Source organism: Rousettus aegyptiacus, unplaced genomic scaffold (genome assembly GCF_014176215.1).
Source record: "Rousettus aegyptiacus isolate mRouAeg1 unplaced genomic scaffold, mRouAeg1.p scaffold_m13_p_4, whole genome shotgun sequence".
Taxonomy (NCBI): Eukaryota; Metazoa; Chordata; class Mammalia; order Chiroptera; family Pteropodidae; genus Rousettus; species Rousettus aegyptiacus.
Genome location: NW_023416307.1, coordinates 145,267,500 through 145,280,590, shown reverse-complemented (window position 1 = coordinate 145,280,590; position 13,091 = coordinate 145,267,500). Strand labels below are relative to the sequence as shown.

The following is a 13,091-nucleotide window of genomic DNA, read 5'->3' as shown; positions in this document are numbered from 1 at the left end:
ACATCTGGCCCCATCCCCAAGCCCTCCTGCCACAAATGTCTGTGCTCTATGACATATGAACATTCCACAATAAGCCACAACTTACCATCGGCTCCCTAAAAAACCAAGGACCAGAAAGGGAAACAAGTACAGTACAGTAAAATCATATTTCATGCTGGGGTTGGGTTTAAAGTGCAAGCTGAAGGTGAACAAAGAGTTACCTAAGTTTTCCTTGAAAATCCCTTGTGAATGTGCCCTATCATCTCTTGGTAGTGATAATAACATGATAATAAAATAGTTAACATTGATGATGTACTTAACTGTGTGCCAGCTACACTTTGTCATTTAATTGTCACGACAATGCTATGAGGTATTATCATCTCAATTTTATACATAAGGACACTGAGCACAGAGAGGTTAGGTAACTTGCCCAGACCATACAGACAGCAGGAGCTAAGATTTTAACCCAGATAGGCTGGCCTGAGAGCCGAGCCCATGACCACTATATACACTGTCTCGGAAAGTTGAACTCAGCTGTTTTTCCCCCAGGATTTGGCTAGATGCTATTTCTTCATCTGAACAGCAGATGTGGTAGTTCGTGTTCAGTGAGATCCGTGTGGAAAACATGGCTCACACTAACCGAAGCAAGATGCTCACATATTCAGACACACGTGAGAACCAACGGCTGGAACACAAGTTCACGTTTCTCATCTAATGCTTACTACTCAGTTTTATGGTTACTGAATGGAAAAGCAGACTGGCTTGAGTATTTACATTATTTTCCCTCTCCCCACCCCCCATATTTGGTTGAATTCGCACAAGTTCATAGACATGACAGGACTCCAAACTACCCAACTGCAGCCTAAGCCAAATTCCTGGATCATGTCTCAATGACTAAAATAAATGCCCTAAATGACAGAGCTGGGACACTGGCAATGGCAACAGAGGTAGCTAGAGGAAGCAGAGCAGTGAGATACTGAGTTCTGGCCCTTCCAAAACATTTTTTTTCCCCTGAAAATCTCTTCCCACCTCAAATGTGAGAATTTCATCCCCATTAGGAAAGCATTGTGATGGCAAATTGGTTATAAAGACAGAAATATACACAGGGGTATATAGAAGCATAGGTACTGCTGGCCTTTGTACTCTGTTCCATTGGTCTGTTTGTCTAACTTTGTACCAATAAGACCCCATTTTAATTATGAAGCTTTATAATAAGTCTTGATGTCAGGCAACATAAGTCCTCAATTTTGTTCTTATTCATCAAGATTACCTTGGTTATTCTTGGCTATTCTTGGCTCTTTCAATTTCCATTTATGTTTTAGTATCAGCATATCAATTTCCACCAGAAAACGATGAAATTTTTATTAGAACTACACTGAATTTATAGAAACTTTGGGGAGAACTGAGATCTTTACAACATTAAGTCTTCCAATCCAGAAATGTGATATATTCCATTACGTATTTAGGACTTCTTAAATTACAGTAATTTTGGTAGTTTTCCACATCGATACTGTATTCATTTTTAGATTTTCCCCTACCTTTTCAATTTTTTAAAGTTACTCTGTTACACCTTGTAAAATACCTGTTTTGCACATATATAATCTTTCTACTCAGTTAAATAAATACCTAGGAGTATGACTGCTATCATATAAATTAGTGTTTAGCTTTGTAAGAAACTGCCAAACTGTCTTCCAAAGTGGCTGTACCATTTTAATTCCTCCCGGACAATGAAGGAGAGCTCCTACTGCTCTAAAAAATGCTGTTAGATTTTAAATTTTTAGACATTCTACCAGGTATACAGTGGTATCTCATTGTTTGAGTTTTCGATTCCCTGACATACGATATTAAGTATCTTCATTTGCTCATTGCCATTTACATATCTTCTTGGTGATGTGTCTGTTCAGCTCTTTTGCCCATTTTTCAATTGTTTTCTTGTTGCATTTTAAGAGTTCTTCAGATATTTTAGCTAACAGTCCTTTGTCATGTTTTTGGAAAATATTTTCTCCCTGGCTTGCTTAAAAGACTTAAAACTCTAACTTATCCATTTTTCTTTCATGAATTATGCTTTAGGTGTTATATCTAAAAATTTACTGCTAAACCCAAAATTACCTACATTTTCTCCTATGCTTTCTTCTAGAAGTTTTATAGTTTTGAATTTTACAGTTAGGTCTATGATCCATTTCAAGTTGATTTTTGTGAAAAGTGTAAGACAGAGGTCTTCAACCGTTTTGGCACCAGGGACTGGTGTTCCTATGATTATCTAATGATCTGAGGTGGAGCTGAGGCAGTGATGCTAGCGCTGGGGAGTGGCTGCAAATACAGATGAAGCTTCTGGCTTTCCCGCCATTCACCTCCTGCTGTGCAGCCTGGTTCCTAACAGGCCACAGACTGGTACTGGTCCATAGCCTGGGGGTTGGGGACCCCTGGTGTAAGGTCTGTGTCTATATCATTTTTGCATATAAACATCCAATTGTTTCAATACCATTTGTTGAAAAATATATACTTCCTTCATTAAATTGCTTTTGTTCTTTATTGAAGATCAGTTTACTTTATTTGTGTGGCTTTATTTCTAGGCTCTCTATTCTGGTTTTTCTTGGTGAATGTTCCATGTTATTCTGAGAATGTGTATTCTGCTGCTGTTGGTAAAAGCAGTCTATAAATGTCTATTAGATTCAATTGATTGATAGTGCTGTTTGGTTAAACTATATTATTGCTGATTTTCTGCCTGCTGACTCTGTCATTACTGATAGGATAGTGAAATTTCCAACCATAACAGTAGTTCTGTATAATTTTTTCTGCAGGTCTATCGGTTTTGCCTCACATATTTTGACACTCAATTGTTAGGTGCATACATGTTAAAGATTATGTCCTCTTAGAGAATAAACTCCTTTATCATTATGTAATGCCCCTCTTTATCTATGATAATTGTCCTTGTTTTAAAATTATCTTCGTCTGAGATTAAGACAGTTACCCTAGCTTTCTTTTGATTAGCATTAGCATGGTACATCTTCTCCATCTCTTTTTAAATCTATCTTTATATATAATGGTTTATTGTAGAAAACACATATAAGTGGGTTTTTTTTTTTTTTGCACTCGGTACTTATGTAACTATTTTCTATTCAATGAACTTTTTATTATCTTCCCTTTCCTTTCTGCCTTCTCTAGCTTAAAACGAATATTGTATATGATTCTATTTTATCCCCTCGGCTAGCATATCAATTATAGTCTTTAAAAAATATTTTTTGGTAGTTGCCCTAGAGTTTATAATAAATATTTACAAATAATCTAAGTCCACTTTCAAACAACACTGTACCCACTTCTTGGGTAGTACAGGTTTCTTAAAACAGAGTATTTCCAATTCCTTCATCTTGACCCTTAAAACATAGTAGTCATTCATTTCACTTACCCATATGCTACAGTCACCCAATACACTGTTAAGAGTAAAAGTAAAATATTTTATTTTGCCTTCATTTATTCCTTTTCTGACACTTTTCCTTCCTGTATGTAATTCTAGTTTCTGACCTATATAATTTTTTACTCCCTCTGAAGAACTTCAATATTTCTTGCAAGGCGGGTACACTGGCAACAACTTTCCTCAGTTTTTGTCTGAAAAATTTGTATTACGCCTTCGCTTTTGAAGGATAATATTCATGGATACAGAATTCTAGCTCAGTGATTTTTTTCTTTCGCTATCTAAAATATTTCACTACACTCTCTTCTTGCTCGACTAGTGTGTAATGAAAAGGGCACCTTTATTTCTCTATAGGTGCTTTTTCACCCCCCTAGCTTCCTCCATATTTTTCCTGAAATCTTCGGTTTTCTGCAGTTTGCATAAACTATTCCTAGGTGTAGCGTTTTGTTTTTTGTTTTTATGTCTTATTTTAGTATTTTTCCCACTTGATGTTCTCTGAGCTTCCTGAATCGACGGTTAGATGTCTGTCATTAAATATGAATCTTCTCAGCCATTATTGCCTCAAGCGTTTCTTCTGGTGGTGCCATCGTGTGTATGTGACATCTTCTATAACTGTCCTACAGTCCATCTTTTGAGATAGCACAAGGTTTTGTTCCTTCTTTCTATTAATATAAATTACACCAATTGGTGTTAAATCAATATTGGACTTGACCATAATATGTTAACCTTTTATATATTACTGGATTTTTTCTGCTAATTTATTGTTTATTCATGAATTTCATTTCTTTAACAGATGACTACAGATTTTTAACTTCTTCTGTTGACTTTTGAAAGTTGTGTTTAACAGTTTTTTAGAAAGTTGAGTTCTAAGAATTGTTTTTATTACTCTGATTTTTAAAATTTAAGTGAAAATCACCTAGCATAAAATCAATCATTTTAAAGCATACAATTCAGTAACATTTAGTCCATTAACAATGTTGTACAACCACCACCTCTATAGCTAGTTTCAAAATATTTTCATCATCCCAAAAGAAAATATTGTAACTATTAATCAACCACACTCTATTCCTCAATCCCTTTAGTCCCTGGTTACTGCCAATGCCCCTAAAGAATTCTAGGTTCACATTTCCATTGGCACATACAAATTTTTTCCCACTTTTTGCTTCTATTGTTGCTGATGAGAGACCTATTATCAATTTAATTGCTAATCTTTTTAGATAATCTTACTCATCTTGAAGATTTAAGACTTTTCTTTGTCTTTGAAGTTCTGTTTTATTATAATATGTCTAGGTATAAATTTATCTTTATTAGTCTTGTTCAGAGCTCACTGTGCTACTTCAATCTGAGGATTCAAATATATAATCCATTCTTAAAATTTTTCAATGACTTTGCGTCAAATATTTCCCCTCCTACATTTTATCTGTATTCCTTATCTACAATTTCCTTTACACATATGCTGAATCATCTAATCCCATCTTCTGGTTCTCTTAATCTTTTCTATATTTCAATATATTTATCTCTATGCTCATTTATGCACAAATTTCCCATCTCTATCTTCCAGTTCTCTATTCCCCTTTCAGCTTCATCTAATAGCTGCTTAATGCATTTACTTTCCTTATGGTGGACCATTTCCTTAGGTAACCTGTAATATGTTATCATGACCTCATTTTTGTCTGATTATTAATGTGTAGAAAACGTATACATTTTGGTTTATGAAATGCCCCTACAAAGCGGTTCCACATTTGATTTTACCAAGCTCTCCCAAAGGTTGCATCTTTCCAACCTAAATTTTACATTAACTTCTAAGCTTGGAATTTCTGAATCATCTACATATAGGATTAGATTTTTCAAGAAAGACTTCTTCCTCTTCACCCAAACCCCTGACCAGAAAGGAGGTTTGTTTGGTTTTGTTTTGTTTTTGTTCCATCATACATGGTGAGGGAACCTTTCCAGGGTTTCTGCAATACATAGTAGTCACATATTAAATTCCTCCCCTTCTACATGCACGGCCTCACCTCCCTTCTCTGTGTGGCATTAAAATCCCAGCCACTATCTATTATAGACAGCCTGGTTACTCGTTTGCTAACCACTCTAGTAATGAGTATACTAAGATGACTTATTTTTTGAACTATGCATTTACTTGTTTCATTTTATTATAATCATTGTTTCTCTTTGTGTTGTCATGCTAGCCCAATTCTAAGGTTACAAGATCCAGAAGTCGGGTGTTCCTTTTCTTTGATGACAATTAACAGCATGGTATAGTGAATGCTCTACAGGGCAGGATATCAAAGACCCTTCACTTCCATTACTGTAGCAAAAAAAACTAAGTATATGAGCTAGTTGACTTTTTTTTTTTTTAAGGCAAGACAGCCCTTGGTTGACCTTACAGATTGCAAGAAATTTGTCATCTTACAATCCTTTATCTTTTTTAATGCCTACAGCATCTGGTCTCCCTAGGTGGTCTCCCATCCAAGTACTAACCAAGTCTGACCCTGCTTAGCTTCCGAGATTAGATGGGATCCAGCTTGTTCAGGGTAGCATGGCCATGGACTGAGCTAGTTGATTTTTGACTAGACACATGACCTATAGCAGTGAATAATCTGTTAAACTTTAAGTTTGTGCTCTGAACAGAATAAAAATTATGTGCTTTATTTCTATGGGTGAATATATGATATCTGTGAAGGTTGGGGGGGGTAGTTTATAAGACTTGCATATACTGCAAACAATTTTTTTGACTGAAGAGCAAAAACGTATAGAAGTAAAAACATGAGATTTAAAGTCAATCTTGATTGAAGTCTCAGACCCACATAGACCTTTTAAACTCCGAACCTCACATTCAACGACTGTGGAATCTTTATCAATTCATTCAACCTTTGAGCCTCAGATTTTTCATCTGTAAAATCAAGATGATTAAAGGTGTTTTATCTACCTCAAAAGATTGTTTTATGAAATGTTAATTGTGAAATTGCTAAACTGTACTCAAGAAACACTCCTTTCCCCCAAAAAATAGTCATTAGTAAACTTAACTGAAGGGATGGTGCACGCTGAGAACAATTTCTTTAAAAAAGTGAATAAACAGAAATACCAACAGTTTTTCTCAAACGGGAACTAGAGCCTTAATAGGACTTTAGGAAAATGTTGGGAACTTTAAAAACAGATATTGTATGGCTGGGTTCCAATTATTCTATTACTAATTCATGAATAGTTTTCATCATAAATATTGAGCACTAATTAGCAATTAAACACCAAAAAAGAAAATCACCTTCTGACTAATTTGAAAGATGTTTTAACTAGAAAAGTATGGTCAAAAGGAAGACCAATGACTTCATGCAAATGCAGGAGGCTGAAACAATGATGAATTTACTTCTCCCATAATTCTAGTAATCTTAAAGAATACATAATTGAGTACCCAGAAAAGATTTGATTTTTAAAACATAAGTTAACTGATGGATGGGAAAGATGAGATCTTCCACAATTAAACAACTGCACTATGGACCTGGAGAGGTAAGATTTGCAAAGTCAACAATGGAAAGGAAACCCAGGTAGAATGTACTATTAAGATTGAATTCAATTACAACAAAAGATGAAGAAAGTAACTGGTTTTAACAAAAGTCATTTGAGAAATTAACAGTGAACTTAGTAAGGTGGTGATTCAAGAGGCTGGAACACGGTTCTAAATGAGAACAGTTCTAAATGAGAAAATGGGAGACAAAACAGTCATGAAGATTAGGGATACTTAACCCTTAAAGACAGCCAACGGGAGATGCAGCACCAAGATGGTTAGGCACAAGAACGAAAAAGAGTGATAAGAAGACAAACCAGGAAAAGAATAAAATGCAGCAGACCTTCTTCATACCTTTCAAACTTTTCACAGATCTTTTTATTAGGAAGACCCTGATACATACAAAAGACTATATGATACTCTGTAGTCCTTAATAATAAAACCATATGAATTGGCGAACTTAAAAACTAAAACACTACTAGTATCACTGCTACTTTGTGTCCCTCCCTTTATTTCCTTTCTCCACCTCTCGATCAATAAACACACACACTCCTGATTTTTTTTTGTTCCCTTGCTTAATAGTTTTATCACAATGTGTATATTTCTAAACAATATACCATGCAGTTCTGCTTAATTTTGAATCTTATGAAAATGGTATATGCTGTACATGTCTTTTGCAACAAGTTTTTTTTTCATTCAGCACTATAACACTAAGATTTATCGGTGCATTTCTAATTACACTAATAAAGAAAGCGATACCTTGATATGGGGAACTTCTAGCACAAAAATCTAAAATATGTGACATCTGCTTAGCGGCTGACAGCAAGAGAAACATAAATGTTAGTGACTAATGGCTTCCCCTTGCTGTATTAGCAAGGCATTACAAGAACGTACTCGGGAAAGAACGGATAGTAAAACTGGTTTGTAAGCAGGAATAAAAGAGGAGAGTGTAAAGTAACTGAGGACCACAGACAGCTGGAAAAGTCAACTATTTCTAAATATCACATAATAAAAAATAAGACTTAAACGCACCTTGGTCCACAAGAGATTATTCAGACTTCTTTAAAACAGAATAACTAAACCCTGTAGCAAAGATCAGATTAATTGCTCCCTTTCTTTTCGAGCCTATTGTTTTGGATGTCTCAAGATAGATACCACTGAGAAAGGGAGGCATAAGGGAAAGAAGGCAAACAATAAAACAAAGGAAACTCGAGGCTATAGTTTAAGAAAGAACTACAGGTGTGGTTACTGGCACAGGGAACTAACCAAAGTGAAGCAGATTACGAGACTATCAAATTCTTAAATTCTGTCGAAGAATTCATAACTGAGCCTAAATTATACTATGAGTATAATCTAATCTTCAGGTCTCCAACAAAACCGCATAAGAAATGGCTATGAAAAAGAATAGCCCCCTAGAAAGGAATATTCCCAAACATCTACTTCAGATACAACTATGGAAGATAAGGAGCAAGGAAGAACCCTCCAGAGGTTGGAGTTAAATGTCACCAGAACCAATAGTAAGGAAGTCCCTCCCAAAAACAGAATAGGAACTTCCCCTACTCTAGGACAAGGGGGACTTCATAATGCCTGCCTAGCAGAATCTCATCGTTGCTACAGAACAGTAACTACTGTATGTCATCCATTCCTCCCCTTCTCAAGTTTTATTGTTGACTGGTAATCCTGTCCCTGTTTCTGAATTAAGAGTGAGGGACAGTAACTGGGGGAAGATAACAAAACCATAAAGAACCACATCCAGATCTGATGGAGAGAACTGTATGTCGCCCACATAAGAAAGTACCAAATAGAAATGAAGAGCTGAATACAATACAGTACAATAACGGAATAATACAATAACTGAACTGAAAAATACACTAGAGGGGTTAAAGAGCAGATCAGATGAGGCAGAAGAAAGGCTGGATGACATCAAAGAAATGGCAGTGGAACTCGTGCAATCAGAGCAGCAAAAAGAAAAAAATTTTTTTTAAGTAAAAAAGATGGCTTTACTTAAAAAAGATAGCTTTACTTAAAGGGACTTATGGGACAACATCAGGTAGACTAACATTTGCATTATAGGAGTCCCAGAAAAAGGAGAGAGAGAGAAAGGGGTAGAAAACTTATTTGAAGAAAGAGTGGCTTAAAACTTCCCTAACCTGGGCATGGAATAGAACATCAAGATCCAGGAAGCCAGACAGTTCCAAAAAAAAAAAAAAAAAAAAAAAACTAAACCAAATTAGAACCATACCACGACACATTATAATTAAAGTGTCAAAGTTAAAGACAAGAAGAGAATCTTAAAAGCAGAAGGAAAAACAACTTGCTATGTACAAGGGAACCCCTATAACTTTCGGCAGAAATTGTGAAGGACAGATGGGAGTAGCATGATGTATTCAAGGGGCTAAAAGAAAAAACTTCCAACCAAGAATACTCTACCTAGGATATCAGTCGTTCAGAACTGAAGAAGAGATAAGAGTTTTCCAGACGAGCAAAAGCTAAAGGACGTATAAGAAATGTTAGAGTGACTTCTTTAATCTGAAACTAAAGGGCACAAATTAGTAACAGCAAAACATACAAAAGTATAATTCTCACTGGTGAAGGTAAATATATAGTAAAATTCAGAATAACCTAATGTTGTAAAGGTGATAGGTTGATCACTTATAAAGCTAGTGTAAAGGTTAGAAGACTAAAGTTGTAAAAAACAACTATAACTATAATAATATGTTAAGTTATACACAAGATAAAAGATAGAAATTTGACATCAAAAACAAATCGTGGAGGGAGTAGAAATGTAGAGCTTTAGTATTAGTTCAAATTTAAGTTGTCCTTAACTTAAAACAGACTATTCTAAATATAAGTTGTTTTATGTAAATCTCATAAAGCCTATAAAGCAGAAACGATAAAGCAAAAACCTATAGTACATATGCAAAAAATAGAAAGAAGGAATCTAAGCATACTACTATAGAAAAACCATAAAATCACAAAGAAAGAGAGCAAGAAAAAGAAATAGGAATTTAAAAAACAGCCAGAAAACACTTAATATAATGGCAATAAGTATATATCTATCAAAAGTTACTTTAAAGGTAAATAGGTAAATGCTCCAATCAAAAGATGGTGACTGAATGGATTTTTTTTTTTTTTTTTTAAAAAGACCCCTCTATATACTGCATACAAGAGAGGCTCACTTAAGATGAAAGACACACAGACAGGTAGCAAAGGGATGGAAAAAGATATTCAATGCAAATGGAAACCAAAAATGGCTAGGTAGCTATACTTATATAAGACAAAAATTTTAAGACAATGACTGCAGTAAGAGACAAAGAAGGTCATTACATAATGAGAACTGGGCCAACCCTACAAGAAATTATAAGATTTGTACACATTTATGCACCCAACATAGGAGCACCTAAATATATAAAGAAATATTAACAGACTTAAAGGGAAAAACAGAAAAATACAGTAATAGTAGGGGGACTTTGATACTCCACTTTTGCCAAGGGATAGATCATCCACAGAAAATCAGTAAGAAAACATTGGCCTTAATTGACTAGTTAAATCACATGGACTTAACAGACATACAGAACATTCCATCCAAATGCAACAGAATACACATTTATCTTAAATGCACATGAAACACTCTCCAGGATAAATCAAATGTCAGGCCTCACAATAAGTCTTAATATATTTAAGAAGACTGATATAACATCAAGCATTTTTTCTGACCACAATAGTATGAAACTAGAAATCAGTTATAAGAAAACTGGAAATCACAAATATGTGGAGGTTAAATAACATGCAACTGAAGAACAAATGTGTCACAGAAGAAATCAAAAGAAAAATTTAAAAATTCTTTGACACAAATGAGAACAGAAATACAACATACCAAAACTCATGGGATGAAGCGAAGCAGTTTTGAGAGAAGTTCATAGAAATAAATGCCTACCTCAAGAAACGAACAACCTCAAATAAGCAACCTAATTATACACCTCAAGGAACTAGAAAATGAAACACAGTGAAGCTCAAACTGAGAAGAAGGAAGGAAACAAAGGTCAGAGTAGAAATAAATGAAGTAGAGACTAAAAAGACAATAGAAAAGATCAACAAAACTAAGAGCTGGTTCTTTGAAAAGATAAACAAAATAGACAAACCTTTAGCTAGATTCACCAAAAAGAGAGGACTCAAATAAAATCAGAAATAAAAAGATGTTACAACTGATATCACAGAAATACTAAGGATTAAAAGAGACTACCAAGAACGATTTTTTTTTGCGAACAAACTGGACAACCTTAAAGAAATGGATAAATTCCTAGATGCAACCTGCCAAAACTGGATCACAAGGAAATGGAAAATCTAAACGTATCAATTACTAGTAAAGAGATTGAATCAGTAAGCAAAATCCTCCCAATAAACAACAGTCCTGAACTAGATGGTGAAGACTGGTGAACTCTATCAAACATTTAAAGAATACCAATATTTCTCATATTCTTCCCCAAAAAAATGAAGAGAAAGAAAAACTTTCAGATTTATCTTACATGGCCAGCATTACCCTGAACCAAACACAGACAAGGCTGCCACAAGAAAAAAAATTACAGGTTAATATCCATCATGCACATAGATGCAAAAATCCTCAACAAAATATTAGCAAACCAAATTCAATAATACACTTAGTCTACAGCCATGCCACCCTAAATGTGACTGAGCTCGTCTGATCTCAGAAACTAAAAAGGGTCGAGTCAGGTTAGTACTTGGATAGGAGATCACCTGGGAAAACCAGGTGCTATAGGTGTTAAAAAAAAAATTCAACAATACACTTAAAAGATCACAAACCATGAGCAAGTGGGGTTTATTCCAAGGATCCAAGGATGGTTCAACATTCGCAAATCAATCAATATGAGTATTAGCAAACCCAATTCAACGATACATTGAAAGGATCATGCCATGCATTTGACAAAATTCAAAATCCATTTATAATAAAAACTCTCAACAAAGTAGATATAGAGGGAACATAGCTCAACATAATATAGACTATACATGACAAGCCCATAGTTAACATCTTACTCAACAGAGAAAAGCTGAGAATTTTTCCTCTAAGATCAGGAACAAAACAAGGATGTCCACTCTCACCACTTTTATTCAGCACAGCACTAACATCCTCACCTGGGCGATGAGGCAAGGTGAAGAAATAAAGGCACCCAACTTGGAGCAAAAGAACCAAAACTGACACTATCTGCAGATGACATGATATTACGGATATTTAATTTACTCTAAATACTCCACCAAAAAACTGATAAATAAAATAAATTCTATAAAGTTGTAGATATATCAATATACAAAAATCTATTTTATTTCTATACACTAATAACAAACTATCAGAAAAAGAAATTAAAAAAATAACCCTATTTACAACTGCATCAAAAAAAAATACCTAAAAATACATTTAATCAGAGGTGAAAGACCCATACACTGAAAACTATAACACTGACAAAAATAAATAAATAAATTGAAGACACGAACAAATGGATATTCCATGCTCATGATTTGAAGGAATAGTGTTAAAGTGTCCATACTGTCCAAGCAATCTATATAGTCGATGCAATCCCTATCAAAATTCCAATGCATTTCTTTTTCACAGAAATTGAAAAAACAGTATTAAAATTTGTATGGAACCACAAAACGCCCTCATTAGCCAAAGAAATCTTGAGTAAGAACAACAAAGCTGGAGGCGTCATGCTCCCGGACTTCAAACTGTATTCTAAAGCCATAGTAATGAAAATAGTATGATATAGGCATAAAAACAGACATGTAGATCAATGGAACAGAACCCAGAGGGCCCAGAAATAAACCCACACATATACAATCAATTAATTTTCAACAAAGGAGCCAAGACCATACAATGGAGAAAAGACAGTCTCCTCAACAGATGGTGTTGGAAAAATTAAACAGCCACATGCAAAACAATGAAACTGGACCACTAACACCATACACAAAAACTACTCAAATGGATTAAAGACTTAAATGTAAGACCTGAAACCATAAAACTCCTAGAAAACACATAGGTGGTAAGCTCCCTGATATTGGTCTTGAAGATGATTTTTTAGATTTGGCACCAAAAGCAAAGTCGACAAAAGCAAAAACAAACAAGTGGGACTGTATCAAACTCAAAAGCTTATGCATAGCAAAGGAAGCTACAAACAAAATGAAAAG

General features: G+C 34.7%; 1 protein-coding gene and 2 pseudogenes across 4 annotated transcripts in view; 1 reads left to right on the top strand and 2 right to left on the bottom strand.

Moving 5' to 3' along the window:
* FBXL2 (F-box and leucine rich repeat protein 2) overlaps positions 1–13,091 on the bottom strand; it is a 56,089-nt gene that overhangs the window by 23,217 nt on the left and 19,781 nt on the right. The window lies entirely within an intron of this gene.
* LOC118602075 lies at positions 5,824–5,942 on the bottom strand (annotated as a pseudogene).
* On the top strand, positions 11,555–11,673 carry LOC118602187 (annotated as a pseudogene).